Source organism: Sturnira hondurensis, unplaced genomic scaffold, assembly GCF_014824575.4.
Source record: "Sturnira hondurensis isolate 20B ecotype Veracruz unplaced genomic scaffold, ASM1482457v3 Scaffold0006413, whole genome shotgun sequence".
Lineage (NCBI taxonomy): Eukaryota > Metazoa > Chordata > Mammalia > Chiroptera > Phyllostomidae > Sturnira > Sturnira hondurensis.
In genome coordinates this window covers 41341785-41352964 of record NW_028079044.1, presented here as the reverse complement: position 1 = coordinate 41352964, position 11180 = coordinate 41341785, and the positions used below count along the sequence as shown (strand labels likewise).

The 11180-nt window shown below is 40.7% G+C and overlaps 1 long non-coding RNA gene across 1 annotated transcript; it reads right to left on the bottom strand.

Annotated features, from left to right (window-relative positions):
* Positions 1-1384: 1384 nt before the first annotated feature.
* LOC118988931 (uncharacterized) lies at positions 1385-10259 on the bottom strand. Its single transcript, XR_005066877.1, has 3 exons — positions 10187-10259; positions 9087-9092; positions 1385-1404 (listed from the first exon to the last, which is right to left on the bottom strand). It is a non-coding gene; the product is annotated as an uncharacterized LOC118988931 (long non-coding RNA).
* Between the last annotated feature and the right edge of the window lie 921 nt (positions 10260-11180).

Here is an 11180-nt window from a genome sequence, read left to right as displayed (position 1 = left end):
TTTTTGGAAGTTTATCTCATAAAGAGATTGTTTTTTGTGATCAGTTCACGTGCCCACGGATGAGTATTACTTGTCACTAGAATGACTCAGTTTTCGGGATCATGTCTATTCCTATTTTTCATTTTTATGGATGCAGACTTTGAGAAGAAGTGTCTTAGAATAAGCTGAATGAGTTGCAAGAACTTCTTTATTGCGATAACACCCATTCCTTTGAATTTGCTCCGAGTTACATGCCAAATTTCATATACTGAACTATCACCTGAAATTATTCTTAATAGGCTTTCAGCTGACAACTTAGTTATTTCCTCTTTCAATCTTGTGGGAAGCCAAGAACTGGAAACCACCTGAGCTGTGAGTGATTTGTTGTCAAACGGTACATTCGCTTTCTCCGTTTCTGGGAAGGATACCAAAAAGGCCTTCCAAGCCTCACTGTGTGACCCTCGGTCTTTTACACAGTGGCCCTGTGTTTAACCCAGCATCGTTAGAAAGGTTTAAGAAAATCAAAATTTTCCTATTTCCAACATAGTTTGGACAATACTAATTTTCAATAAAATAATTTTGTCTTATGATGTGGCTTAAATATAATTTTCCTCAAAACTATGGCATGACAACCAAACCCACTCAGGTTGTGGGAACTGCCCATTACATAACCTAGCCTGACAAAGTCAGCCATTGCTGTTTAACTGATGTACAGATCCCAGACTTACTTTCTGTAGAAGAAAGTGTCCCTTCAGTTCTCAATTCAAATACATTTATTAATTTGCAGCTATATGACCATCAGCTAACTTCTCAGTCATATTTTTAAGATAAATACATAAATAAGCCAGGGCACTCTGCCATGGGTTTCCTTTTTCATAATGTTTTGCTTTATGCTCATGAAACTCTCCCTAAAGAACAATGGGTTTTTGACAACAGCCAGACGCAGAGTAGAGGAACAGAAATGAGAAACTGGCTAGTGCTAAGGAGTCCTTGAGCCCTGTCCCTGTGAGTGAAAGACGGGCGCAGCCATTCGGATGAAGCCTGGCTCAGCTTAGTCAGAGCACAGAGACATTGCCCTTCAAGTCGGATCTGCCACTCTCAGGTCGACATGCCCCTCACCGGCCGCTCATGTGAGGGCGCTCACTGTGGAACCAAAGAGGCGGGGAGTTGGAGACTGTCGGATTAGAACAGAAAATATCATGTGCAAAGGGTCACCATTTGATACATGGATCTGCATATCACTGTGCTGGTGAAAAAACATTTAAGCATAAAAAATAATAACCATGGCTGGTGTAGCTCAATGGATTGAGTGCCAGTCTGCAAACCAGAAGGCCACTGGTTTGATTCCCAGTCAGGGCACATGCCTGGGTTGTGGGCCAGGCCCCCAGTCAGGGTCATGTGAGGAGCAACCAATCCATGTGTCTCCTGCACATTGGTGTTTCTCTCCCTTTCTTTCTCCCTGCCCTTCTCCCTAAAAGTAAATAAAATCTTTTTAAAAATAACGATAAAACAACAGCAATAACAATACTTAGTTATTTTAGAATAGCCTGTTATACCAGCAGACTGAAACACATATAGCCAACATTGCAATATTATGACTACTAGTGATTTAAAGTGCATATGTCTGAATAAATTGTGTAAGACCAGAGTGGTAAAAGTATAAATACAACAATTCTTGGGGGAAGTAGACTTTTAGCCCCAATTATTCACTCCTCCTTTCCTATCAATGGATTATAGCCTCACCCTTTATCACGTGATTTCCTCTGGCCAATAGCATGACCTACGCCCAAGGGAAAACTATAAGAGTGTTGTGAGTTGAATAGATCCACTAAATATTCCTAAGTTAAAGCCCTCACTCCCGGTACCTCAAAAGGCAACTGTACTAGGAGATAAGGACTTTAAGAAACGGTTCAATGAGGCTGTTAAGGCTCCAGTTCCATCCGACCAATGTCTTCACAAGAACACATTTGAACTTTTTGTGGGTGTGTGCTCACAGAGCAGGGGCCATGTGAAAACACCGAAGAAACCAAACACACCAACACCTTGATCTTGAACTGTGGTCTTGAGGACCATGAGGACAAGAAAAAGAAGCCACACATCCCACACATCCCGCACATCAGAGCTACTCCTTCAACCTGGCTCCCAGAACTGAAAGTGAGATGAAGCCAAAGCCACATCCGTTAAACCCATCGTTGCCAACACGTACCAGGAAATAACTGCTTGTTGCTGCAGCCCACACCCACGCACGCACACTCGCACATGCACACGGGCTCACCCACAGCAGAGGTGTGGAACAGACTTTTTGGCTGAGTACCAAAGGTCAAGGTGTTAAAATCAATATTGGACCTAAGCCTCACTGGAGCTGAATCACTATCGGGGGAAGGAAGCTCTGAATTCCAGAAATAAATCTGAAATTGCATTGAAGTTAGTCATCGTCAGCATTATTTGTTGATTATTTTAAATTGTAGTGGTGGCCAAATTTCACCGACGTGGCATTATAACATGGTAACAACGATTTCGCAGCCCTGCCAGCTGCCGGATGGCACGCGTGGGGACAGAGTTAACGAAAGAGAAGAGCAGCTTACCGCCAGCTGGCAGTGGGGCGGGGGCCACTTGGCCGGCGTTGGCTGGCTGACCGTGAGCTACCACACAGCTACTAGGCTCTTCTTCCTCTCGCTCATAACCAAAGTAAAGCCTCCCCAGCCTCGAGCGATAAGGCATTTTCTTCTGAAAGCATTCTTATAAAGCCTGCTGCCTTGGGTTTGAGTTGAAGGAAAAAAGGTGTTTCGGTCTGTGTTTTCTTCTAACACTCTGCTCTAACACCTACGGGTTTTACCTTGTTAATAATAAATAGATATTTATATGTCAGTGGACTGTGAGAATTTCAAGAAATAAAGAACTTTTTTCTCCCTGCCCTTGAAGTTTTTCTTATTCTGCACATCTACATATCCTGGATGTTTTGGGATTCAGTTTACGGTCTCTCCAACTCTCAACATTTTGAGACAGCTAAGTTGATATTCTATTGTTATTTGTAGATAATTCCCAAATATTTTTCATTTAAAAATCCATACTTGAAATTAAATATTTTTGGTTGTTAATTATTTAACTTTAAGAACACTAATATACCTGGTAATTTTTTTAAAGTGTGGATTAAGTTTGGCTTTGCAGTATTTAAATTTTACATAGTTTTTCACTCAGAAATACAATTGTTCAAGTTATCCAGCTAAAATACTCTCAATATTCACATTAAGTGCCAACTTTTTCATTTTTAAAATAACTTTAAAGTTCTTAAAATTACTTCTTAACGTAAAGTTAACATATGTCAGAAGTATGGTGTATTCACAGCATTCTAGTGTTCATAATGAATATACATTTATATTTCAGTAGACTTAGCATTTCAACAAGTAGGGCAGTAAACATTCTTGCACTCCAAGCTTATATCTAGCTTGACTAATTATTGACAGTGAAACATTACATGTTTAGATATTCACAGAATATTCAGATATTGACCATAAGTTCAGGTGTCAGTGTTGGTACCTAAATGCCACAAACACTCACACTCTGGGGAAGGCCTGCTGGAAGTTTTCCAAACAGGAGCCCTGGACCTCCTCCCCAGAAACCCACTCCACCGGTACCCCAGGCAGGCCAGAAGTCCTGGGGAGGCAGGACACCCTCCCCACCCCCAGAAGCTCTCTGTCTATAGTTGGTGGGATTTGGTGAATAAATACCTACCTGAGCTACTCCCTCTTAGCTGAGATGACTTCGGCGGTCTACTCTGTTCAGCAGACTGTGCGGTAGGATTGAGACCTAGTTGTCCAGTAATAACAAGCTTGGTAACACACCATTGTTGGTTGCCTTCCCTTCCCTATATCACTTCTCACCCACCTACTAGTGCTTTCCGGACTAGCCTCCCAAATGAACAACTTACAAGCATGTCTTTTCCTCAGGGCTGACCTTTGGGCAAACCCAACCTAAGTTAGGTACGGGCTCCTGACCGACCCACATCGGGAATGCTGGGAAGAACATTGAAATGGGCACTTGGTTCTTTAGCCTTCAAAATCCTGAGAATAAAGGCAATTATGACAATAGTTTTTACAGAATTATCACGTTAAAAGCTTAAAGAAAAAACAATGTGGTCTTAGGTCCTTCACCAGGGAAATTCCAAATATAGTTTAGCACAAAAAGATTGAATGTAAATGGGTTTTTAAAAGTTTCTAATAAAATGTAATAGAAGAATATAATCATATGAATAGAAAATAAAAATCTTCAACTTAGGCAAAAAGGATTTTTTGAATGTATGAAAGCTACAATCACCAAAGATGATAAGATACTATAAGACATGAACTTTTATGTACTTAGTCCTAGAGTATATAGCTATATTTAAAGAAATGTTAAAACAAATTTTAGGATGTGTTGAGTCCACAAACAAATGAAGAAACTTTAACAGTGCTTTTACAGAAACCAATAAACAAAGAATAAATATCATAAAGATAACATCAATAAGCATGATTTAATGGCTATATAATTTTCTTTCTTTTTTTAACTGAAGTAAGCAGTATAGATTTGTTTTCACCCTACGTGGTTCCAAAAAATTAAATGTGAACTAAGTCACAAAAAATTTTCACCCAATTTCAAAAGGCATAAATCTTGCAAACCATAGCAACTGAACACAGTGTAAGAAAATTAGAAATTCACGACAAATGAGAAATTAAAATAAAATCACTCAAATTTTAAAATGCCCATCTGAGTTACTCTGCATTAAAGAAAAAATCAACTGTGAAATCAAAAACTGTTTAAGTATAATCAAAATTCATATAACCTTAGTTAAAAATGTTGTGAAAGTTCATAGCCTTTAATAGTTTTATTAAAGAACAATAAATTTTGAGATGAAATATTTCAAGTCATGAAGCCATAAAAGAATATTTTTAGTAAACTTAAAATGTAGGGAAAGATATAACAAATATTAATAAAACAAGTAAAAATAATAGATATAAGAGAAACAATAATAATATATTTTTTATAAGAAACATATTTTAGCAGGGCAAAAATCAAAATGTCTTCGCAGGACAAGAAATGCTATCTTTTATTCAAGTTTTTCTACTTCACATCTCTGAATTGTAAGCCTCGGGCAATTTGCAAATTAGGTGAAGCTGCCGTTTGGAATTCTCCATTTCCCTGGTTAATGCCCTACCCCCACCACCACCACCACCACCACCCCTTCTCCAGGATTCCAGCCAATGCCACATTCCTTTAAGCCTTGCTGGGTTTAGCAGGAGGGTTTTCTAAGTCCTGACAAACTCATCCCTTTATAAGCCACTAGCTGCAGGTTAACAAAAGTGGACTTTTCCATTTCAGCATGGACATTTTTAAACCTGTGTCCGGTACCTCTTGCTGCGTAACAAATCCCCCCAACCTCAATGACTTGAAATGACAAGGATTTGCTATTTATCACAATTCTATTCATTGGCTGTGCAGTCCTTCTGGTCATTTCTCCTGGCTCGCCCATGCACTTGCCTTTGTGAGGAGAGTCCTTTGGGCTCCAAGGTCCAAGTTGGCCTCACTCATGTGTGACAACTGGTGCTTATTCTTGGCTGGAGCATCTCACTTCCCTACACGTAACTCCTCATCCAGGAGACTGGAGCTAGCTTCCTTACATGGAAGTTCCAAGAGGACAAAGAAAGAAGTACTAAAGCCTCTAGAAAGTGAGGCTCTGGAACTGGCAAATGTCACTTCAACTACATTGTATTGGGAAGAGCAACACATTAAGACTGGCCTGAAAGGAGGAATATAGCCTGCATCTCTTGATGGAATGAGCTGGGAAATATTATGGCCATGTTTTCAATCTACCATAAATTCAACCATCCTTGTGGTAGAAAGCAGCTAGGTGCTCACCCATCATACTTGTCCTGGACATGAAACAGGACTCCCTGTAGATAAATGGAATCTGGGGGCTTGGATTCATGCACACCCAGAGGCAGCACGTACTGTGTGGTCTGTCCTCCCCTGCCCTGGCAACAGCACGTGCAAAGATGGCACTGTCACAAAGTGGATGCAACATGGACCCCTTTGATTTTCTTCTGAAGAACCATCTGATTCTCACTGGACTTTGAAATGAGTGAAAAATAGACTTGGAATGCATTAAGTCACTGAAACTCAAACACACTAGAATGAATCTAGCACACCCTAACTCACAAGGCCTTGACAACTAAAAGAATGAATCTCAACAAATGAAATGTAGGACATGGAAAAAGTCTGGTGAGAGGTTTTTCTTTGTTGTTGCTGTTTTTGTTAGGGATTGAGGAGAACATTTCTTCTCACTTTATACCATTTAGCAGTCTCCCTCTACCTACTAGAATGTTTCCCCCAATGATATCCATTAGTCCCGGGGCTACGCTAGTTCCCAGGAAGAGAGAGATGAAGAGACTTCTTATCATGACAGATATTCACATGCATTATATATATTTCTTACAGTTCAATCTCACAATTAAACCACTGCTATTATGGAAAAGGGATGGCTGCTGGGAGCTTATGCAAAAATCTGGGAGGGGGGGAGATGAGCTCACAACCAGCTTAGAAAGACACTCTCTTTGATGACATTTCCCAAGTGGTGTTTTTTTTTGCATTCTTGCATATCTCTCATCTCACCCCTTCTATATAGTTCCTTCTCTTAGAACAGCATTTACAGAATCTCACCGTGAAAGGCTTTGCCAGCTCTGTGAGAGGTTAGGTTTTCCTTTGGTTCTTAGCTGAAGCGGCTCAGTCAGGTGATAAAGAGTCGAGTGGGTCACTGAGAAATTTTAACCACTTTCTGGAGTGAAAATTCCTCCAAGGGTTTTAAAGATGTAAACCGGCGCCTTTTTATGTCTGGCAATGATGCTGATGATGAGAAAAACTGTTCTCGGACCAGGACGATCTATTCAAGATCTATTTATTTTTCCATAATCCCTCTGTTTATGTGTTCTCAAATGACTAATGAGGCCAATCTGGAACTGGCAGATTTTGCCTCAATTTAGACAGATGGTTTTAGGGTATGTGCATCAAGAAAGTAATGTTGGAAACGTGAAAATAAAGATATGTTTTGTGCCATTCTGGGTTTTTCTAAGTGAACAAAGTTAAGATGACACGGAGGCGTGGAAAGGTTTCCGTATTACCAAACCATCCAATGGGATCCTCTTCCTGTCAAAGCCTCCAGAATCACTACTGAGAATCGCTGCGCTAACCTGGGTGGTTTCTTTAGCCCAAACACTTGGGAAAGCCTAAACATACGCTCTAGTCATTGCTTTAGAAAGCTCATCTAAGCAACATTAAGTGAGCTGTTGCTGATAAAAATGTGACCTCACTCCAAATCTGGGCCCTTCCTCGAAGTAAAGCAAACCCAACTATTTCTGGGCAATTTGAAATATAAACAGGGCTGACACAGGTGGCACACTTCTGAACCTTCTACTTGAATCCCATTATCCAAATTTTTGTGTGGTCTCTCTTAGATGAACACCCTAGAAGTCTTAGTACATTTCCAGTTTATTGCATAGAGCCTAGCAACAAGAAGACACGGCCATTCATGCACGCATTCATTTACTCACTCAGATATTCTCAACTAAGTCACAGAACACTTACTGTGTGCACAGCGGGGCAACTGATGCTGAAAAATTTTGACGTGAATACTCGCATCATCCCTGTCTTCAAGAAAGTTACAGATTTTACAGATGTGTAAACAAATCATTGTGATATAGTGTGATAAATGTGTAGCTCCTTGGAAAGCAAATGGACTTTTTTTTCCTTATTCTGATGACGGTGGTGATGGCAACAACAAGGAAAAGGCAGAATGGAGGAAAGAAGGAGAAAGAACTCGAGTAAAATAGGCTGCCCTGGGATATTTTACCCAGAAATCTGTGCCACACCAGTGCCATTACTGTTAATTTGCTGAGCATTTAGGCTGCTGGTGGTGGAAGAGACAAGGCTTGTGAGCGGATCTTGCGTGGAAGCAGAATACCTGCGTGTGCTTACCTGGCTCTTTGCTGCAGGACAGAAAGAAGCCTGGGGAGAGGACGGAAGGCGTGACAGGAAAAAACGCCAAATGAGTTTCAGGATCCCAATTTCTAACTTGGTTTTTGTGAAGAAATGCTTTCCAAGGTGAGGTGGATAGAAAAAGAAACATTACTTAATATTTTGTTAACGAGAGTGATAACTGGTAAATGGCATACATTATAAGGACTTTCATTTCTTCCCTAGTCCCAATCCCACCCACAGATTGTATATATTTGGGAACCCAGTTATCCATGAGTTGCAGGTTTTTGCAGGCCAAACACCTGGTTTCTTTGCTAGTAATATTCCCTCATAATCTTTTTAGGCACTGACCGATCTGTTTGTTAGACAAGTAACCTCAGCCAGAGTTTCCTTCCTATCCCTTGTTCTCTCGACTTAATTGTATCTGCCTCAGGATAATGTGAACCAGTGGGTTTCAGTGCGTAGATGACACTCTCAACTGATCTCTGGCATTAAGCTGTCTCCCAGTTTCTGAAGAATAAATAATAGGAGGGGCAACTCACAGCTGGAGGGCCCACCCTCGTAGAAACAGTTTCGTCAGAGCAATTCCTAATAACTAGCCTGACTTCCCAGCACACATTAATAATGTCACTTTTTTTTCATCTTTGGTGAGATATAAACTCTATCGTCACATGGCCTGCCTTCCAAGATACCACAGATGAGAGTTATAGCAAAGGTTTTACTAAGGCATAACACGCTCACAGCTTTCTAGCCTATAATATATGTGCTTCTTAAGACCAAATGTTAAGCTAATGGTAACTATTTTACCTATCTATTAGGAGAGTGGCCCAATTCTAAGTATTAATTTCTATATTAATTGTAGAAAGCAAACTCAGTTGAATGAGACCCAAAATATGGCAATTAAGCAAGAGTCAAGTTCATATCTCTCTTAATAGCAGTCCAGGGAACTGAAGGGCAGCTCTGACAGTTTCAACGTGGTCTTCCCGTTCCAGGCGTGAAAGTGACCATTTAACTTCTCATCCCCTTCCACGTGGCAGAAAGGAGGAAAGGGACAAAAGCCGCTCAGTCTCATTTGTATGAATGACCAAATGCGGAAACAGCACATGTACCTTCTGTTTCCATCCAACTGAAAGGGCCTTATTCAATGGCTACCCCAGGCTGCAAGGGTAACTGGAAAATGTGGCCCCTGGGTGTGTAGCCACACGTACAGCTAGAACTGGGCCCTGTATCACTAAAAAGGAAGAGGGGAGGTGTAGTGATGGAGAACCAGCAGGCTCTACTCTCTTGCCCCCCAGGTGAGACTTGGAGCCAGGAGAGAGAAAGGGAATAAAGAACTCAGAGAAGATCTGTGTAAATGATTAGGTAGGCACCTTATCCTGAGCTGATTTCATTTTTTGTATTTTAATTCTTTAAAAGATTTTATTTACTTACTTTTAGAGAGAGGGGAAGGGAGGGAGAAAGAGAGGAAGAGAAACAGCAATGTGTGAGAGATACCTTGATCAGTTGCTTCTTGCATGTGCCCTGACTGGGAATCAAACCAGAACACTCTGGCTGGCAAGCCAGCACTCGATCCATTGAGCCACACCAACCAGGGCCTGAGCTGATTTTAAATCTGACAGTCTGAAGCTGCTAGTTCTTTAAGAAGAGCTCCATCTAATCCAAGTCCTCTTTTTTGCTTTCTAAGAGGATACTTCCACACATTATACCGAAGTCCATCTGCCATTTGAAGGTTTCAATGATTAATCTCTTTCTCCAATGTTTTGTGAGACACATTCCCCACAAATAAGGAGACTTTCCTGTGTATGTGCAGAAGTGACTCAGAAGAGCTGAGGGAAGGGGAAGCAAAGAACTAACATAATCTGGAACTGTTTTTACAAAAGAGACAGGACTTGAGGTGAGAGCAAAAGATAGACAGAAGGGCAAGCAAATGGAGTTGGGCTCCTGTGAGAACAGATCAGACTCCACAGGTCTGCACAGCCTCAGACAGAGCGACTCAGAGATAGGTGGGTTATAAGGACCGGTGTCCATAACTAAAAAAAAAATTAAAATTAAAAAAAAGAATAGAAACAACCCTGGGTGGTGTGGCTCAGTGGATTGCACGCCAGCCTGCAAACCAAAGGGTCACCAGTTTGATCCCAGCCAGGGCACATGCCTGGGTTGTGGGCCAGGTCTCCAGTTGCAGGTGCAGGAGAGGCAAATACACATTGATATTTCTCTCCCTTTTTCTTCCTCCCTTTCCCTCTCTCTAAAAATAAATAAATAAAATCTTTTTTAAAAACCCAGGTTGAACTTGAACTAGTTACTTAACCTTGCTGTTCCTCAGTTGTTTCCTCACCTACAAAATGTGCATACCATTCACCTCGCCTTATAGGGTTATTTTGAAGATTTCAATGAGAGGATGTACATAAAATGCTACGTAATCAGTATCATGTTCGCACTGAGCCTTGAACATGGTGAATAGTTCATCAATATTATGTAAGGCAAGTATGTTGGTGCTCTTATTTAGATTGTGACAAAGGACAGAAATATATTTCTATTCACAGTAATATCTTTCACTGCTTATAACATTGTGCCTGGAACACAACCGTAATTTAATAAATAAATGAGTGACTGAGTAAATGAAAACAGTTTGAAACCCATTAAAGTAACCCACCTACACAAGGTTTCCCCGGCTTCTCAAGTTTCTTAATGGTTTTTAAATAGGGGACCAACAATGAAGAATTTATGTTAAGAAATATGAGCCAATGTACATAATTCTATCTGAACAAAAAAGTCAAAACTGCTTATTAATTTATGATGAAGTCATAATGTCAGTCTGGGAAAACCAAACACACAGCAGCAAAGAAATTTTCTAGAACACACACAAAAAGAATCCTTGAAATTCTTTAGGAAAATAGCGCCACCTGCAGGCCAAATCAATTTATCATCAAATAAAACTCATTTCTTGAATTACAGTCATCCTAGAAGAAGAAAGTTTTTTCCTTAATTCGTTATTTCTCTCATTTTTATTTCTTGTTTCTCTCATTCTTCGTCTTCCAAATACAGGCCTCTAGTCCCACAGCTTATCCAGAATACGACCACTTTGGACGAATCCACCACCAGCCCCGGGCCACCGTCTCCCCTGCGGATGAATGCCGTGATTGCACCAGTCCCCTGCTTCTGTGTCTGACCCACGACAGTTCGTGCACGATCGAGTC